The sequence below is a fragment of the Mesoplodon mirus genome (assembly GCF_964341445.2).
Source record: "Mesoplodon mirus genome assembly, contig: HAP1_SCAFFOLD_761, whole genome shotgun sequence".
NCBI lineage: Eukaryota > Metazoa > Chordata > Mammalia > Artiodactyla > Ziphiidae > Mesoplodon > Mesoplodon mirus.
Window position 1 is genome coordinate 247,011 of NW_028295271.1, and position 16,019 is coordinate 263,029.

The following is a 16,019-nucleotide window of genomic DNA, read 5'->3' on the forward strand; positions in this document are numbered from 1 at the left end:
AAGGCGATACGGCCGAAACGTCAGCCCAATAATAAAATTGCTTACAAACCTCGTGTTTGTTCAAAGAAGAAAAATTAAGAAGTATTCTGCAAAGCTTCTTATATTCGTCTTTTTGTAACTAAACACTATCGCATTTGAAATACCTTATGGTAACCGTTTTTCATGTATACATACGTTAACTTTTATTACATTCAATGCTGGTAAAAACGTTAGCAACTTCGCCGTCACTGAAGAGTTTTACGCAGCCTGAAAATTGAACCGGATTTCAGGCAGGAACGTTTTGCGAAATCGAGAAGGAAACAAAAACAAAAGAGGTTGCGTTTATAGTTTGGTTTTTATAGTTTTTTAGAAGAATGGTGCTGTGCAGGTCCACACGATGATGTTTTCTCTAAATTTATCTTTCTGATACTGTTTTTCCTTTATTTTGAATAAATTCTGGTTTACTATGTTCGTAAAGCATTATTGTAGATTATTGGGTGACAAAGAAAATAGAAGACAGCGATAATCATGGGCGCGGTATGGCCTCTGAAAGAGCAAATTGATCAAAATTATGATGCCGATCTATGTTCTCACTTATTTAACACAACAAGAGTTCTTCCACCTCTATGCTGTGCAGGTGAAACATGGGCTAGCACTTCAGCCGTATTGAAGAAACCACGCATAACAAAGACTGCACTCGTGCGACGTCTTCGGAAGCTGAGCTGGGACACAGATGAGTAAGCGGGTTACGTTCTCAGGTTACCACCCAATTCGATATTTATGTGATTGATTTTAGGTTTTTTTTAGTTTATTTCGCAATGAATCTCCTTTATAAATTCGTGTGAGTTTTATTCCTCAACTATTGGTTTTTATAGGTATAGGTGGTTCAGTGTTGGAATGATCAGCGAACGATTAGTCCACTTCTTCTACAAACGCACTCATGATTTTAGTCAACGAATTCACGACACACGTATTATTTTTCCGTTGATTTTTCTTTGTGTTGTTGTTTGTTTATGAAAATGCAATGTGCTGTCAAGGAGTTCTTGATTGTACGTAGGAATAAAACCGTGAACATTTCTGGTATAGGTTGCACATTTGACAGAGTAGGCTGGTGCGTTAAAAAAATTGTGCGTTGTGAAATAAATGTTTTCACAGCCCTCGGATGGTCTTGAACTTTGAATTGTTCGCTTTTCAAGTTCTGGCATATTACCAGCTTTTACCAACTTTCCTTTTCTTTTTGCACATGTCAACTAGAGCCCTCTCCAGTAGGGCCACCTATACTGATTATTTGTGGACAGCTGTTTCTCTCTGTCGAAAAAATCGCCTGTCAGTCGTATCACTATCGTTTCAGTGACACTATCTCTCTCCATGTCCCTACTAGGTCAAATTCAGGCGAACAAATGCAATTAGGTTAATTTGGTGCGGCAACATATCTTTATTCTCTAATTTTTTAGTACCGTAGTGTCATTTTTCACGTGATGGCTTTGTTTTCCACCACGCAAAATGGCAAATGTATAATATTCACGCCTTCACAGAATCGGATTTCTTGCTTCTTGTAATTATTTTATGTCCTTTATGTTTTTTCTCTAATTCTGGTGAAATAATTGATGTCTAGTTAGAGTGCATAATTTGAGAAACTATTAGGAGTTAAATTTCATTTTTAACTGCCTATTTTTCTTAGTCTGCAGTGCTATTATAAATCGAAATATAACCGCTAAGACGCTAATTTGCAAAACTTGGGGGCGATGCAAACTTCCAACCAGATGATTGCCCTTTCCAGGGGTTCACCAGTTGTCAATTACACCATCCGTGCCCCTCGCTTTGCCTTTCTCTCAGCGCGTTTTATTTTGCTTCTATCAACGCTATCAGCACTCATCCGTTATCGGGATGATCTTGGATGCCCAAATCGGCATTGAACCCAAGCTAAGCTGACGCTGGTCAATTTATAATGATGTTAAATTTCATTTTTAACTGTTCTCATCTTTAACTGCTTATTAGGAGTGGCGATAAGTCCGCAATAATTTTTTCCTTCGCTTGCATGGCCCGACATCACAGATGTATCACATTTGTGTGGTTTCCAGCAATTCTTGCATTTTCTTCCTTTTCTCGTATCCATCATCCACGAAGGTCTTTGGATTTTCGCATATGGGTTCGGCAGCTGTTTGAAGAGTTTCAGTCTCATATATGAACGTCGTTTAAGGCTAGTCGAGGCGATTCATTCTCCATTCCTGAGACAAGCATGCTACGGAGTTTCGACTTCTCCACCAAAGACAGTTGCCAGTTTTTGTAGACTGGAGGGAACTAGCGGGTCTATGACAAGTCTAGTACCAATTTCCTGACTTCAGACGGATGGGAGGCTTGGTTAGCCCAGGATAGGATCGAACCATTGCCTTTTGTTTTTAACCGCTCTAATGAACGGCCCTACTGCCACTATGCTAGCTCTGAATCTGTTTTCTACTTTACATTCACATATGCCAACAATTGGGATCATCGATGCATCCGTGTTTATGTTGTATATTCTTTGTAAGGATAAAATAGCAAGCCCATTATTCTTAGCAAAGGGCGTTGAGAATCATATGGTTAATCGCACGAAAAAATTCAATTTTCTTTATAGTCAATAGTGTGAAAATAAATTTAGTATTACGTGAGATGCTGAAACAGAATATCCAAATTTGAACGAGAATTACGAATAGCGTATTCCTCTATGCGTCATGGATTATTTCATGTTCAAATGTTTCAGCTCTTTTCTGGCATTAATCGTCATGGAGTTGAATTCACCCTAGTACTTTTATCTCTTTCAAATGAATTCGAAAAAAAATTGTCTTCGAAATATTACGGCTGGCTCTGAAACGTTTATCGAGTATGTGATTTTATTGATTCCGTTTATGAAGAATGATATGTCCACAGTTTATTTACACAAAAAATTTCGAGTTACTTTTAATTTGGTTATATTTTGTGTTTCATCACTATGTTTTCATGCGTTTTCTAAGGCAATGAATAGTAATATTGCGGAAATTATTTGACTATCGCTTCGAATTGTAGCACACTCTATGTCTCAATATGATATTTCGATAGAAATATCTCGCAAAACATTTTTCATGTATGAGTGAATGTTTGGTGGAACGGTCTGATATGATGAATAGTAATTTCATCCAGGGATGGAAAGCGATCGTCCATGTGCAGTGGTGTTCCGTTGAATATTTGTTCCAGCAAAAATACGTGTCACAATCAAACATGTTGAAAGATCGGACGTAAATTTAATAGAATGAAAAAAGTAGTCTGTATTTTGCTTTAAAATTTAAACACTTAAAAATCGTCGAAACTATTTTTTATGCCATCTAGTGCATATTTTTGTCAATCATAACTATCTATCTTTTATCTGAGAAATCAAATGAAACCTACGAGGGCATTACAAACTATTTTTAAACAGCGTTATTCCTTTAATCTCTGTTGATAACAGCGATCTTAGTTTATTGGTAAGATTACGCCAGATTCTTATGATTTTTCTTTGTGGCGAACATTTCGGCACTGTCGCCTGTTTTAGAATTTAATTGACCAGGTTGAACATGCATAGCACTTGTTTCCTACGATGTGATACGATACGATCATAACGATTTTTTGATAGAAATTCTACGTCTTCAAAGTGCTTAGAAGTGTCGTCTCATTCAGTTCTACGTGCTGAACGTCGTGTGTTATCGTATAGAGTCTGCTTTTCATCTACATCACAATATCATTAGAAATTAGATCGGTTTTGTTGCGTAAAACAAATGCTTAACAGACATCTTGACGATTATCTCACAGATATCCGTTGAATTCACGAGGCACTCACTTAGAATGCATTTTTACTTTTTACTGTCTCGAAAATAACGAATGATTATTCAATTATAACGTTAAGTCTCTGTACAACTCATCAAATAGTTTTTAGATGGCAGCACCAATTATTTTCGTTGTTATCAACTTCTGATACTCGACCTTCTTCGACGTGAAGACTCATATCTCCGGGACGAAAACCTTTACAACCAACTTCGTGCAGAGTGTAAGTAAAGTCTTCCTTGTCCATATCTTGTGGCCATTTCCAGTTCTAAGCGTTGCTTTATGTTTATGTTTTTACTCAAAAATAACGATGTGATTTAACACATTGACGACTATCGGCATTGTATCAATGCTCATTTTTTTCGTGGTTTTTTTTTCCGCATTCCGTTTTGATCCCCAGACATTTTGAAAGCAGTCATTAAATAGCTTTTTGAAAACAGATTTAAGAATGGTTTTGACATTGAAAATCTCTGTTGTGTACTTAGAAATATTCAAAGGACAGGCCATATTTTAAAAAGCCGAATAGGCGTCCTTTGAAAATAAATTAACATAGTTGATTTTCAGAAGGTGTAATGGATCATATTTATCGCATGGAACGCTAGGATATGAGAAATACAGCTATGAACTGCATAAGCTGGAAAAAAGATTTTCAGAGGAAATACGACTTCTTTGATCTTAATTGCATAATATTTTTTCATTTTTAAAACCCATGAAATCCATCCAATAAAGAAATTTTTTTCTATACGCGGGACATGTTATCAAATTCTGAAGCCCTCTATTTATTCTCGCTAACGTCATGGAGTCGTTCGATGTTACCGACCCTTATACGAACGTAACAAATGACTCCGCAATGCAAGCCATTTTCGAATTCCTTTCTAAACACCAAGAAGAAATTAACATGTATGGCTTGTCGATTCCAAAAATCATGACCCTACTAAAGGAGTGCTTAAACTGCTCAATCTTTAGATGGTCTGACAAATATTACGCACAGAAGAGAGGGTTGGCAATGGGGCAGCGACTGGCACATAGTTTTGCTACTACTTTCATGTCTAAAACAGAAGCCACGGTAATTAATCTTAGGCCGATACCCTACTGTAGATATGTTGATAATTGTTTTGTCATCTTCTCCACACAAGAGGAGATGAACAAATCTTTTGAATTATTGAATGGACAAACAGAGTACATAAAGTTCACCCCAGAGAGACCAAAAGAGGATTGGCTTCCATTTTTAAACGTTCAGGTTAACCTATATCATAACAGCTATGCTACGAAGCGGTACCGTAAACCAAGTAACAAAAACATATTGGTTAATTATCTCGCTTCTCATCCTTCACACACCAAAAGAGCACTGATAAGAAACAGGTTTCGTACAGCCTCCGGTGTATGTACAGGGGGAGAACAGAGAGAGGAATCACACAACTTGGCACGGAAATAGCCATTTCCAACGGTTACCATATTGTAACTTCTCGAGATATGTTTAGAGGAAAGGCGATGAACCGTAATAAAAAGTCTAGCGAAAACAAAATCCCGTTCCTCCTACCCTTTAATAAGAACGAAATAAGCACAGCTATAAAACGATACTTGAAAGGGGCAGGCTTAAAAAAATCGGTAGCAGTATAGAAATACCACCAAACCCTCTACGGCGCCAATTAATTGAAAGTCGCTTATATGACCGTCTATGTACAATGCAAAAATGTACGATTTACCCTCAGGGGAGAGACGGTGATTCCATGAGTTCGGGTATAGTGTACTTGATTTCTTGCAAAATATGCGGGGACGAATATATTGGCGAGAGGGAAGGCCTCTTTGTGTCCGCATAAAAGAACACCTAGATAGAAAATCCAAAAACAAACCAAATACTCCACTAGGTACGTACAAAGCAGAAAAACATAACAAAGAAGATTTTGATATAAAAGTTAAAATCCTCGCACAAGAATCTAACATATCAGCGCGAAAATTCTTGAGGCTTTTTGGATTAATTTCAAAAACCCAAACATGAACCGCAGGCGGAACCGCCGAAACGTCAGCCAACGTGTAATTAATAAATATTATTTTAACAACCTCGTGTTTTCTTAAAGAAGAAGTTTGCAATTATCGAACAATGCCGAGGTTAAGATATAGTCGGTTCTGGGAATTTTTTCTTATAATTCATCGAACAAAAAAGTTGGCATAAGGATACTGATATTAAGTCGTACATTATCGTAGCACCTTCATCTTGTATTTTTAGTAAAGTATTTTCGTCTAAAAATTCTCAGTTAAATGTTCTCTTGCAACAGCCACAATTGACTGTTTAACTATTGTCAGTCGCTATTGTCGTCCGGCAATTTTATTGTCATTCTCCTTCTTCTAATGTTTATATGGTTGAAATGGACGTTCTTCGCTTTCCAATAAAGTCGAGCATCATTCTGTCATCCCACTAGTTGCATTTCGCTAGGATTTATCGTCATAACATTTGCACACGTAAATGTTAATGTCTCTTTATTGTGATGTGCTGTTACTCAATCGTATATTAAAATGAGAAGATTATTCTCTACTTTCATAGATTGCAATCTGACAGATTTTTTTCCAATACCTATTATCTAGATATTTCGGAAACGTATTAATATCTTATCTTATAGCATAAATAGTTGCTGCAGTCTAGTCAGACTTGAAGTTACGACCTTCATTTTGATGTTGCTTATTTATCAAAATCCTGTTTTTATTTTTCATATGATATAGTTCTAGACATATTCTTGTCTTGGTCTTGACACCAAACAAGGTTTTCTTTTTTGAAGAAACACTTCCAGAGTTGGTAACATAAGTAGAGGTTAGAGATTTTATCATTGCACAGCCGAAGTTCATGCAAGAGGAACTGTTGGAATGTAGACGGCAAATCCATAATTTATTTTTTTTAATTATAATTATTATATTAATATAAAAATTATAATTTTTTTTAATCCATTATTTTCGAAAGCTTTCCTTCTTTTTTGTTCTAGCAACATGTTGAAAAAGGTTATAATTGCGCGTTTTAACAATGTTAATTAACAATCTTCTCAGCCTCATCCTTGTTACGGTATTTTTGAGTGCCTCCTATTCCAATATTGTTGTCCATGGCAGACAAGAAGTTGTATCATGTTAACCAATTCTCTGTTAGTCAGTCGTCCAAACATCAACTGATTCAGTTTCATTTCTATTTTGACGTTTTAAATCATCTAACATTTTCTTTTCTATTGAATCTGCTGTGTGTTAGTTACGCACTTAGATATCTAAGTATACCGTCCTTCCTTATTCCTAGATCTGCTGAACACATGGCTTTAGAAACTGCTTTATTCTACCTTTATTAATACCGTTTGTCGTGTATCAAAGTATGCAACCTTACGTCTAGCATTTCCGCTTCACTTATGCTGTATAAAAGTCCGAAGAGCTATGCTCGTAGAAATATCAATTTCCTTGGCGGAGTCTTGCAAACGATCCAATGGTAGCTGTCGCCAAAAATAGCGAAAATAAATTGTCTTATTTTCATCACCTCAAAAGAACTTATAATAAGGCAACTTTGGGTGGGATGAGCCAAACAAGGTCACTAAATCTCAGCATCATTCTAGCCATCTAGGGTCTGGTGATAGTATAAAGGCGTATTGTACATACGTCGCTACAACGCATACACACTTGCGTCTGAATCTTTGACTAACGATGTGATATTAGCTAAGAAGGTTAAGAACGGTATCACTAGATAGGCCGAGATTGGAATACCTCAGTGATTTATGATGCCGAAGAAAAAAGGTTTCTCGAAACCTCAAGCAGTTGAAGAGACTCTTTAAATCAACGTCTCCATGTCAGTGCTAATAAAGCCGATAATTTAAAAGCACAAGTCCGTCGGCAGAAGCACTCCGGTAGATACCCAAACGCGGAGATGCGCGAGCAACATGCCGATCTTGCAAAGTCCTTCAGAGAAGGGATAAAAGGAAGGACGAGAGAAGAGCATCATTAGTGCGTTAAGATGCACAAGTCAGAAAAACGTAACCAAATCCCGCCCAGTTATAACCGATTTAAAATGGAAATTGCGCTTAAGAAATTTACATATAAACATAGAACGTTAGTATAAATTGTCTTTTTCAAGTCTGTCATATTCGGAACTCTTCAGCTCTGATTATCGAAATCTTATCCGCAGCTATCGAACAGCCGTGACTTTGAGCATGTATGTGTTTGGACAGCATAGTATTTAAGCAGTTCAGCTTGCTATTTAGCAGTTCTCTTCCTTGCTGGGAAGATAGATGTGAATATAGCCCGTTCCTTAGATTTATTACGTTCCGAATTCTTATAATTTTGTCGGCGAGTGTAGCGCAGCGATTAGATGTGTCCTGAAATTCACACTGGATCGATCGATGGTTCGATTCAGCGCATCGTGCTCACCAATCCTTCCGTACCTCCGAGATCGGAAAATTGATAATGAGAGGGTAAAGGCATCGACTTGATACATAGGAAGACACCGCAGATCAGTGTATGGAGCAAATATGCATTCAATTACCTCTACGATGCTTGATGAAGTCGATTGTATGGCGCATTCTTCAGGGATTGATCGAGGCATACCACTTTATCTTCGCTTTATTAACTTATTATTGCAAGAAATTTTTTTATCAGGAATTATCGCGAGTACTATTGATCAGGAACTGTTCAATAGAAAACAATTCATAGTGGTTTTACATGATTTTGAAATGAATTCATCTGATATTATGATGCTACCGCTTGTAAGTTGCCGTTTAACCCAGCGGCTAGACTGACTTGGTGTGTTACATTATCATAAATCTTCAGCCTCTTATAATTATCCTATTTTTGGCGTCGACATCACTAATAATTCTTCTTACAATTTCCACTAAATTTTGGATTAAAAAGTTTTTGTTAAACCTACCTAGTTAAGAAAAATGTAGTGTAAAGTATTTCCTGTTTACAAGCATCACTTTCTTTATCTGGAATGTGCTTCAAGCTTTCCTTTAGTGTGACGAAAGTTCTATTCCTCCCTAGCTATGCTTGGAATCGATTTCGTCGATTTTATCCCTCATCTGAATCATCGTGGATAAGATTTGATGATGGAGTTCGTTGATCCGTTTTCATGTGAGGTTATCAATCTCGTTCTTTATGGGCGTCAGTTAGACACTCTTCGGCAAAACGACACCGTCCACTCTTTCTGGAGTCGCAGTAAGGGAGCTGCTTGAAAAAGACGTGCGGTTCTTATTTTTAGACGGAATTTCTCATTTCATGAATGGTTATATAATAAACAGACGAATGCACAAAAAACGTACATGGCTAAGTTTCATGATTAGATCTTCTCTGTAAAAATGAGGTAGAAACCACTTTTTATAACTCGGTCACTGAAGCCGTGCCCATGGTTTCTTAGATTGTCTGTATTCAAAATGGTAAACATTCTTGCACTTCTAGGATCTACACTTTATGCCCTTTTTCAAGAATAGGTTCAAGGTAAGTATTTGTGTTCTCTTACCTACAGCAGTTCTTCTGTTATGTTTTCAAAGCCAAAATCAATCTTTTTCTTGACTTGATGAATCTATGGCTTCTGTTCATAATCATTAATATCACTCTGGGGTTTCCACACGACACGCGTTTCATTCAAAAGTTTAATAATTACCACTAATTAACAACACAATAAGAAAATACAACAATGTTTGAAGTGTAGCTTTTAAAACAAGTTTTTGAAATGGAGAACATATATACAATTGAAGTTGTATGAGAGCTTGCAAAGTATTTTGAAGAAGGTTCAGGAAGCATTTAGTAAAATGAAAGAACAATATATAGAATTTAATGACTAACTATGGCAAGGCATACTGATTTTCATGCCACTTCAGGTGTTATCTTTTACTACTGCTTGAGAGGACGATTCCTATGGCAAGAAGCGTCTATCATGTGTAAGGAGTACTGGGAATGGGAGCAATGGTTGAAGCATAAAAATCCGACACTACCAAAACGATGGACGTTGTTTAGTGAAAAAGCATTTAAACTTATGAAAAGGTAAGTTTGACTAAAAATGTCGACTTCCGGACTTCTATTTTTCTTTACTTTTTATCCAACTCTTGCGAACGAGTAGCATGAGCTACATAGTAATCGTGAAATATTACTAAGATCTAATTTAAGCGGCTAAAATCTGAGATAGTTGTAATTGCTCGTGCATTTGGTTTCCTGAGGACAAGTTCGGCACTTCCATGCTGCAACACATTCAAGAGTAAGCCTATTGTCTCATATTGCCGTTACACATAAAGAGTATGTTGCTGGTTTAGTGAGATCTCTTTCTTTTCCCGTTATAACATTATTAGGAATTTCTCAAGGTTTACAACTTAACGACTATGCTTCACAGGAAAATAGCTATTATTCTCAATAATTTATAACAGCTTGGTTTTTGGATGGAAATCTCAAACTCGTTTTCAATTTGGGCGATCATCTGTCGGAAGAAACTCTGTTGTACATCACAGTTTGACAATCAGGAGCGCTTTCATCCCGGTCGACAAGTAAATCATTGAGGACAAAACAAAAATGTTACATTTCTAGTGCTTAAAACTTGTATAGGAGTCTATTTTTATTATTCAGTAATTGAGCAGAAAAATTACTTGTTTAAATAATTTTCGAAGTCTTAAGATAGTCGTGGAAGAAGAGCATATTTCTTTTAGAACGTTGACGGCACGAGGAAAAGACCGTTGGTCGGCTAAAGATATGAGGAAATTCATTTCAAAGGAGAAGCTTTTGAAGCCAGTCAAGGTAGAAGAATCTGCATGAAGACATTATCATTTCAATGGTTTAATTTTCACATTTCATAAACAGTTCTTAAATGCAATTTTTGATCACCCAACATTCATCGTGTTCTTTGTTTACTTCCTTTTTTTTCGTTAAGATTTCTGTAGCATTTCGTGCTATCACTATCACTTTCCTCCAACATTTCTTGTCTTGTGATGCTTACATGTACATAATTTGATTTTTTTCGTAGACTTCTGAAGTTTTGACGAGCATTTTTTTTAAATCTTCCATCATAGCCTTTTCTATGTGAATAGATGAATTTTATTCAAATAAATCTCGTAATTACTCGTGTCAATGGTGGCAAATGATGTAACGACTTTCATACTCAATCACAAGGTCACAATCTTTCTTTTTATCTATGCAGCTAACAAAAATTTGCACATAGTCACTAATTCCATTAATCTCTAACTCAAGACAGCTATGCTTCAGTTTAACATGCAAGTTTTATCAAATCACTCTGCTTTCAAATTATTCTAGTTCATTTTAGAATGAAGCGGACGATGTGTTCGCATATAGACCGAGTGAGATCGTTAAGGTGAGCTCTTAAATGCAGATGGCGACATAATCTTAGAAAGTCAGAAAGCATTACGGTATACTATCGATTTTTTATCTCTACCGTTCTTGACTAAGCAACTGCAATCACTTTAGCAAAAAAAATACACCCTTACCTCTTGAGGGATTAAGGATATAAGTGCAATACATCCATTTTCTAGTTCTTTGATTCAGTTTTACTTCCCTTGTTCAATATTTATCAATTTACAGAATCAAGATCAAAGAAAAGATAATGGGAAAAAGAAGAGAACACTGAACATTGGATCAGCGCCACATTGTCAGCAATAGCGGAAATTAGCGAGCAAGTGGTGTCAGCTGTGACGACTAATTCCGTCATATCGCTTGTATGTTTTTGCATGAAACCAACCAGAAATGTAATTAATAAAGTAATTTGAAACTGTGAGAAGTTATTCACTACAATCTTTGGCTTCATTATACTACAATAATATAAAGTATTGAAAAACAGCATATCGATAGAATGTTCCATCGATATAAAGTGTATTAATATTGAAACAAAACTCCTCAGGCTCTAAGTCTACGTGAATAGAAGCGTCTTCGACGGGGATAAATAGTAAATTATTAGTTTATGTTTGTTTGTTGCTTTTGCGCAGTTGTTTCAATCAAATAAATTGTTCAATTATAGACTAAACAGTAGATGTAAAGCTTGCTTCGTTGGGTATCGTGCTATGATTTCGAACTCGTTTGAGGTAAATTCATGATTTAAAAAGTATTCACTCCAAGTTTTTGGAAGAACGTTTTCTCTTTCAAATTTTAGCATTATTATACATCATTATCTATATGATTAAATTTTTAAAAATATTTTTGTTACATTTCTCCTCGTTATTTCACAGATGAGCTTCCACAAAACTGCAAGCCAGAGCTGAGTTATAAGAGGCGATACTGATCTCTTGGTGCCTGTAAAAATCAGATTTCACCCATTCTGTAAAAAAGGTGATATATACAAAACACTATGAAAAGAGTATAACATATGTAGTGTTTTCTCAACTGAGTTTCTCAAATATTTGTTAGCAATAACATTACTCATCTGCCGAAAGTTCGAAGACCACATACTCGTTAGCGAGGAAAATCCGTAAAAAGCTTATGCTCATTGCTTGTGAGCTTACTTCCGAAACACACCAAATGAACGTAATGCCTGCTTGGACGAATATCATGGTAGTATTCTTTATTAGAATTTTGTTCTATCATTCCTATAAGTTTCAGCCTGTGTCACACCTTACATCATTATCAATGAGGAAGACTGAGTCAACTAATATGCATTTCTAAGAGCATCATCCTTATTGTTACTGGCCAAAAATTTGTGCAAGAAGCTTGATATCACTTAAAGTTATAAAGCTTAGGTAAGAAAGTTATAATTCCACAATTTCCAAGACCGACTGTCTTTTAACCTCGGCATTGTTTAATACTTCTTGATTCTTCTTCTTTGAACGAGCGCGAGGTTGTTAAGTTTATTATGAGGCTGACGTTTCGGCCGTGTCGCCTTCTTCAGAGCCTGGAAAGGTCGACTGACAGCGATCTACCAAGCCAAACACGTCAATAACTCAAACAGAGAAACTCAAAAACCAAGTCCTAACCGCGTGAATAACATCGAATACTCACCACTTCTCTGCCTTCGACCAACCGCTAGGTTGTGTCTGCGGAAGAGGAATGAGGTACACTTCCTTCTAGAGTGCCCCTTTATCAGACTAGAAGATCAATCTGATATATTGTGCGAAATCACGTGTGATTAGGAGGCACTCTTCCTTGCGGTTCATATTTGGGTTTTTGAAGTTAATCCAAAATGCCTCAAGAACCCTGCGCGTCGATATGCTAGTTTCTTGCGCAAGAATATTAACCTTAACATCAAAATCCTCTCCGTTGTGTCTTTGTGTCCTATGCGTGCCTAGTGGAGTACTCGTTTTGCTTTTAAATTTTCCATCTAGGTGTTCTTCAATGCGGACACAAAGAGGTCTTCCCGTTTCGCCAATATATTCGTCTCCGCAAGTTTTGCAAGAAATCAGGTACACTGTACCTGAGATCATGCAATCACCGTCTCTGCCCTGAGGGCAAATGCAAAATAATATAATAAATAAATATAAATAAATAAAATAATGTAATACAAATACAAAATATTATACATTACATGTTTTACACATACATTACATGGACGATGCAAAATTTTTAATAACACCAGTTATTTATCTGTAAAAAGTGATCTACCAAAGTAGGAAAGTACTAGTAAGTTTTCTAAGGTGTGTGTACTTTTCATTTTAAGCTTATTTCACTTTAAAACATTCATCATGCCATCTCATTGTGTCATTGGCCTTTTATGTCAAGAAAGTGATTTGGATGTCCGATGGCAAATCTCCATTTTGCTGACGTATGACAATGTGACAATTCATTGTGACAGCTTTCTACCAGTACATCTCACATAAGAGATCCAAGAACAAAACCAAGTTCTTCAGAATTCACAAGTTATTCAGGATGTACTGAATTTTAGTGCAGATGTAGTGCATTCCATAATGATGTACTTTATGTACGAATTTCTAAATAAGAGAAGGCATTTGTACACCGATAGTGTTGGTATACAAGTATTCCTTTGGCTGAGGACTTACTCCATAGAAGGACCTATCTTATGGGCTGTACTATAATATCGCATATATGTATGTTCTCGAACAGTAAGGGTCTAAACCAGCAATAAAAATTGGTGGTAATAAGAATTAATAATTGTTTCCAAACAGAAAATCTTCTCACCCCTAATGTCTGAACAGTCTGAAGAAGAATTCTCAAAGAACTGCAATGATGCTGTTATATATCCAAATTATTTCCAATAATTTCACTGTCGTGAAAAGAAACACAGTAAGTTAGAACATTTATCATTACTGATTTATTATTACATCATAGTGAAAAGCTGTCCTAAGGTAATGAACCTCAATGTCTAAACAAGGGAATATCTGCGTTTTCTCATTGGCCATAATCTGTAGTGTATATTCTCTTAAAAAGCAATACACTCTTGTCCCAAATTGAGCTGCTCTAAATGGAGGTTTTTTATAAATTATTAGGAGAGAGAACAGTTTTCGAAGAGCTATTCCGGACATACGATTTACGTCGAATTTTCTTTTCTAGTGATTTCAAGAAGTGCGGTAAGAAAACCTCTGGGAATCTTTCAAGGGGTGTATACCGATTTTGGTACACATGGCGTTTTTGTGTTAAGGAAACGAACCGAAAAGCTATATTCTAGGCAGCAGAATCCATTCAATTTATTCATTAAATTTCATAGAGTACTATTAAAATTAGGAATTGATAACACATTAGAAGTGATACTGTTCAGCAAAAGAAAGGTATTGGTTCAATCATACACGAGGACCATTAAGCCTATCATCCCTCCGGAGTCGGGTCGGAGAATTGGTACCAGACTTGTTCAGGACCAATTGGCTTCTTCAAATCCGCATAACTGGCGACTACTTAAGGGTTGAACAACAATTGTTTAATTTTCAATTATGAAGTAGTATAAGTATCAATATCCTTCATATTTTTACCCAGATGTCTCTTTAGTAAATTCCAGAAGATTACACTTTCCTAACCATTTAACAACATAATAACCTTACTGGTTCAATGCGGCACCAGACCAACGAAGCCCTTAAACCTTGAATTTGGTTTGTAACATTGTTGTCGAGCAGTTCGTCTGTTAACAAATCGGAAGATTCAAATCGCTGCTCTCATGAAAACAATCTCAGGTGATAAAATAACGATGGATTGTAGACGATTTATTTATAAAGGTCATAATTTACTTTTAAAATGATATAATCCTGATCAAACACAACATGGCTACTCTGAAAAAAGGAACAGTTGGAATCTACTAATTCTACCAACGAGACACTTTTCTTTTGTTCGCATAGCATTTTGACGTCTTGAAATCGACGATTTGCCTGAAAACGTTTTCAGCAGCGGTCTAGTTGTTAAAGACTTCTTAGTAGTAGTAGCTTTCGAGATTCCTGCGAAAAAATGGTAATCGGTTAGCCAGAGATCCGATGTGAAATGATTCGTATGTGAGGGTTACGTAAATCTATTAGTCGAGAATCTACAGCGTTACAGGTACCAGATTTTGTCGAGGATTTTTGTACAAAATAATTGACTGTTTCTGGCTGCCCTTTTTAAAATGTGTGGCAAATTTGATCTAATTGTCCAAAGCCATATAACATGGATCTAAAAAGCGACAATGTTGCTAATTTCAAAACAATTTCCACGTAAATTAGTTCTTTTATTAAGGCTAGCAAACGGATAAAAAGAATCGCGAAGAAATACCTTTCTAATATGTATCCACCCTACACACATAAATTAGTTGGGCATTTTAGATTCTTTCGAGTTTTTTCTTCGTTTCATTAAACCACAATATTATTTGACATCGGTCTCATCCTATGCACACTTTGGTTTTTTTATGTTTTTTTTTCATCGATATTTCCGTTTTCTTGCCAAGTACGATATATTGTTGTGGTTTTTGTTATTATTTGAAAAATAAAGGACAATCAATCAGTGCTGATCAGTCTCGCGCTATGCATTCGACTTCATCAAGCATTGTAGAGATTAATAAATGCATATATTTGCCAATAAAATGACTTTCGGTGGCCTACCGATCTATCACGTCAGTGTGCTTATCCTCTCAACCAAGTCTGGTACCAATATACCGATTCCAGCGGAATGGAAGGTTTAGTGTGCCTGGGTACGGGATCGAACCAAGGATTGTTGGAAAGCGTATTGCAGGCCACCTCTAACTACTACGCTACACGCGCACCATTAGTATTTAAATCAGGTGTATTGCAAATGCCATTTGAACTCTTTCAACTATAGCAACACTCCACGAAAGTAGTGTATTGTAACCATTCAGGATTCTTTTTGAGATCAAT

At 36.3% G+C, this 16,019-nt stretch overlaps 1 long non-coding RNA gene across 1 annotated transcript; it reads left to right on the forward strand.

Annotated features, from left to right (window-relative positions):
* The first annotated feature begins 202 nt into the window (after window positions 1-202).
* On the forward strand, window positions 203-978 carry LOC309797591. Its single transcript, XR_014292722.1, has 3 exons — window positions 203-314; window positions 469-716; window positions 855-978. It is a non-coding gene; the product is annotated as an uncharacterized lncRNA (long non-coding RNA).
* The last annotated feature ends 15,041 nt before the right edge of the window (window positions 979-16,019 follow it).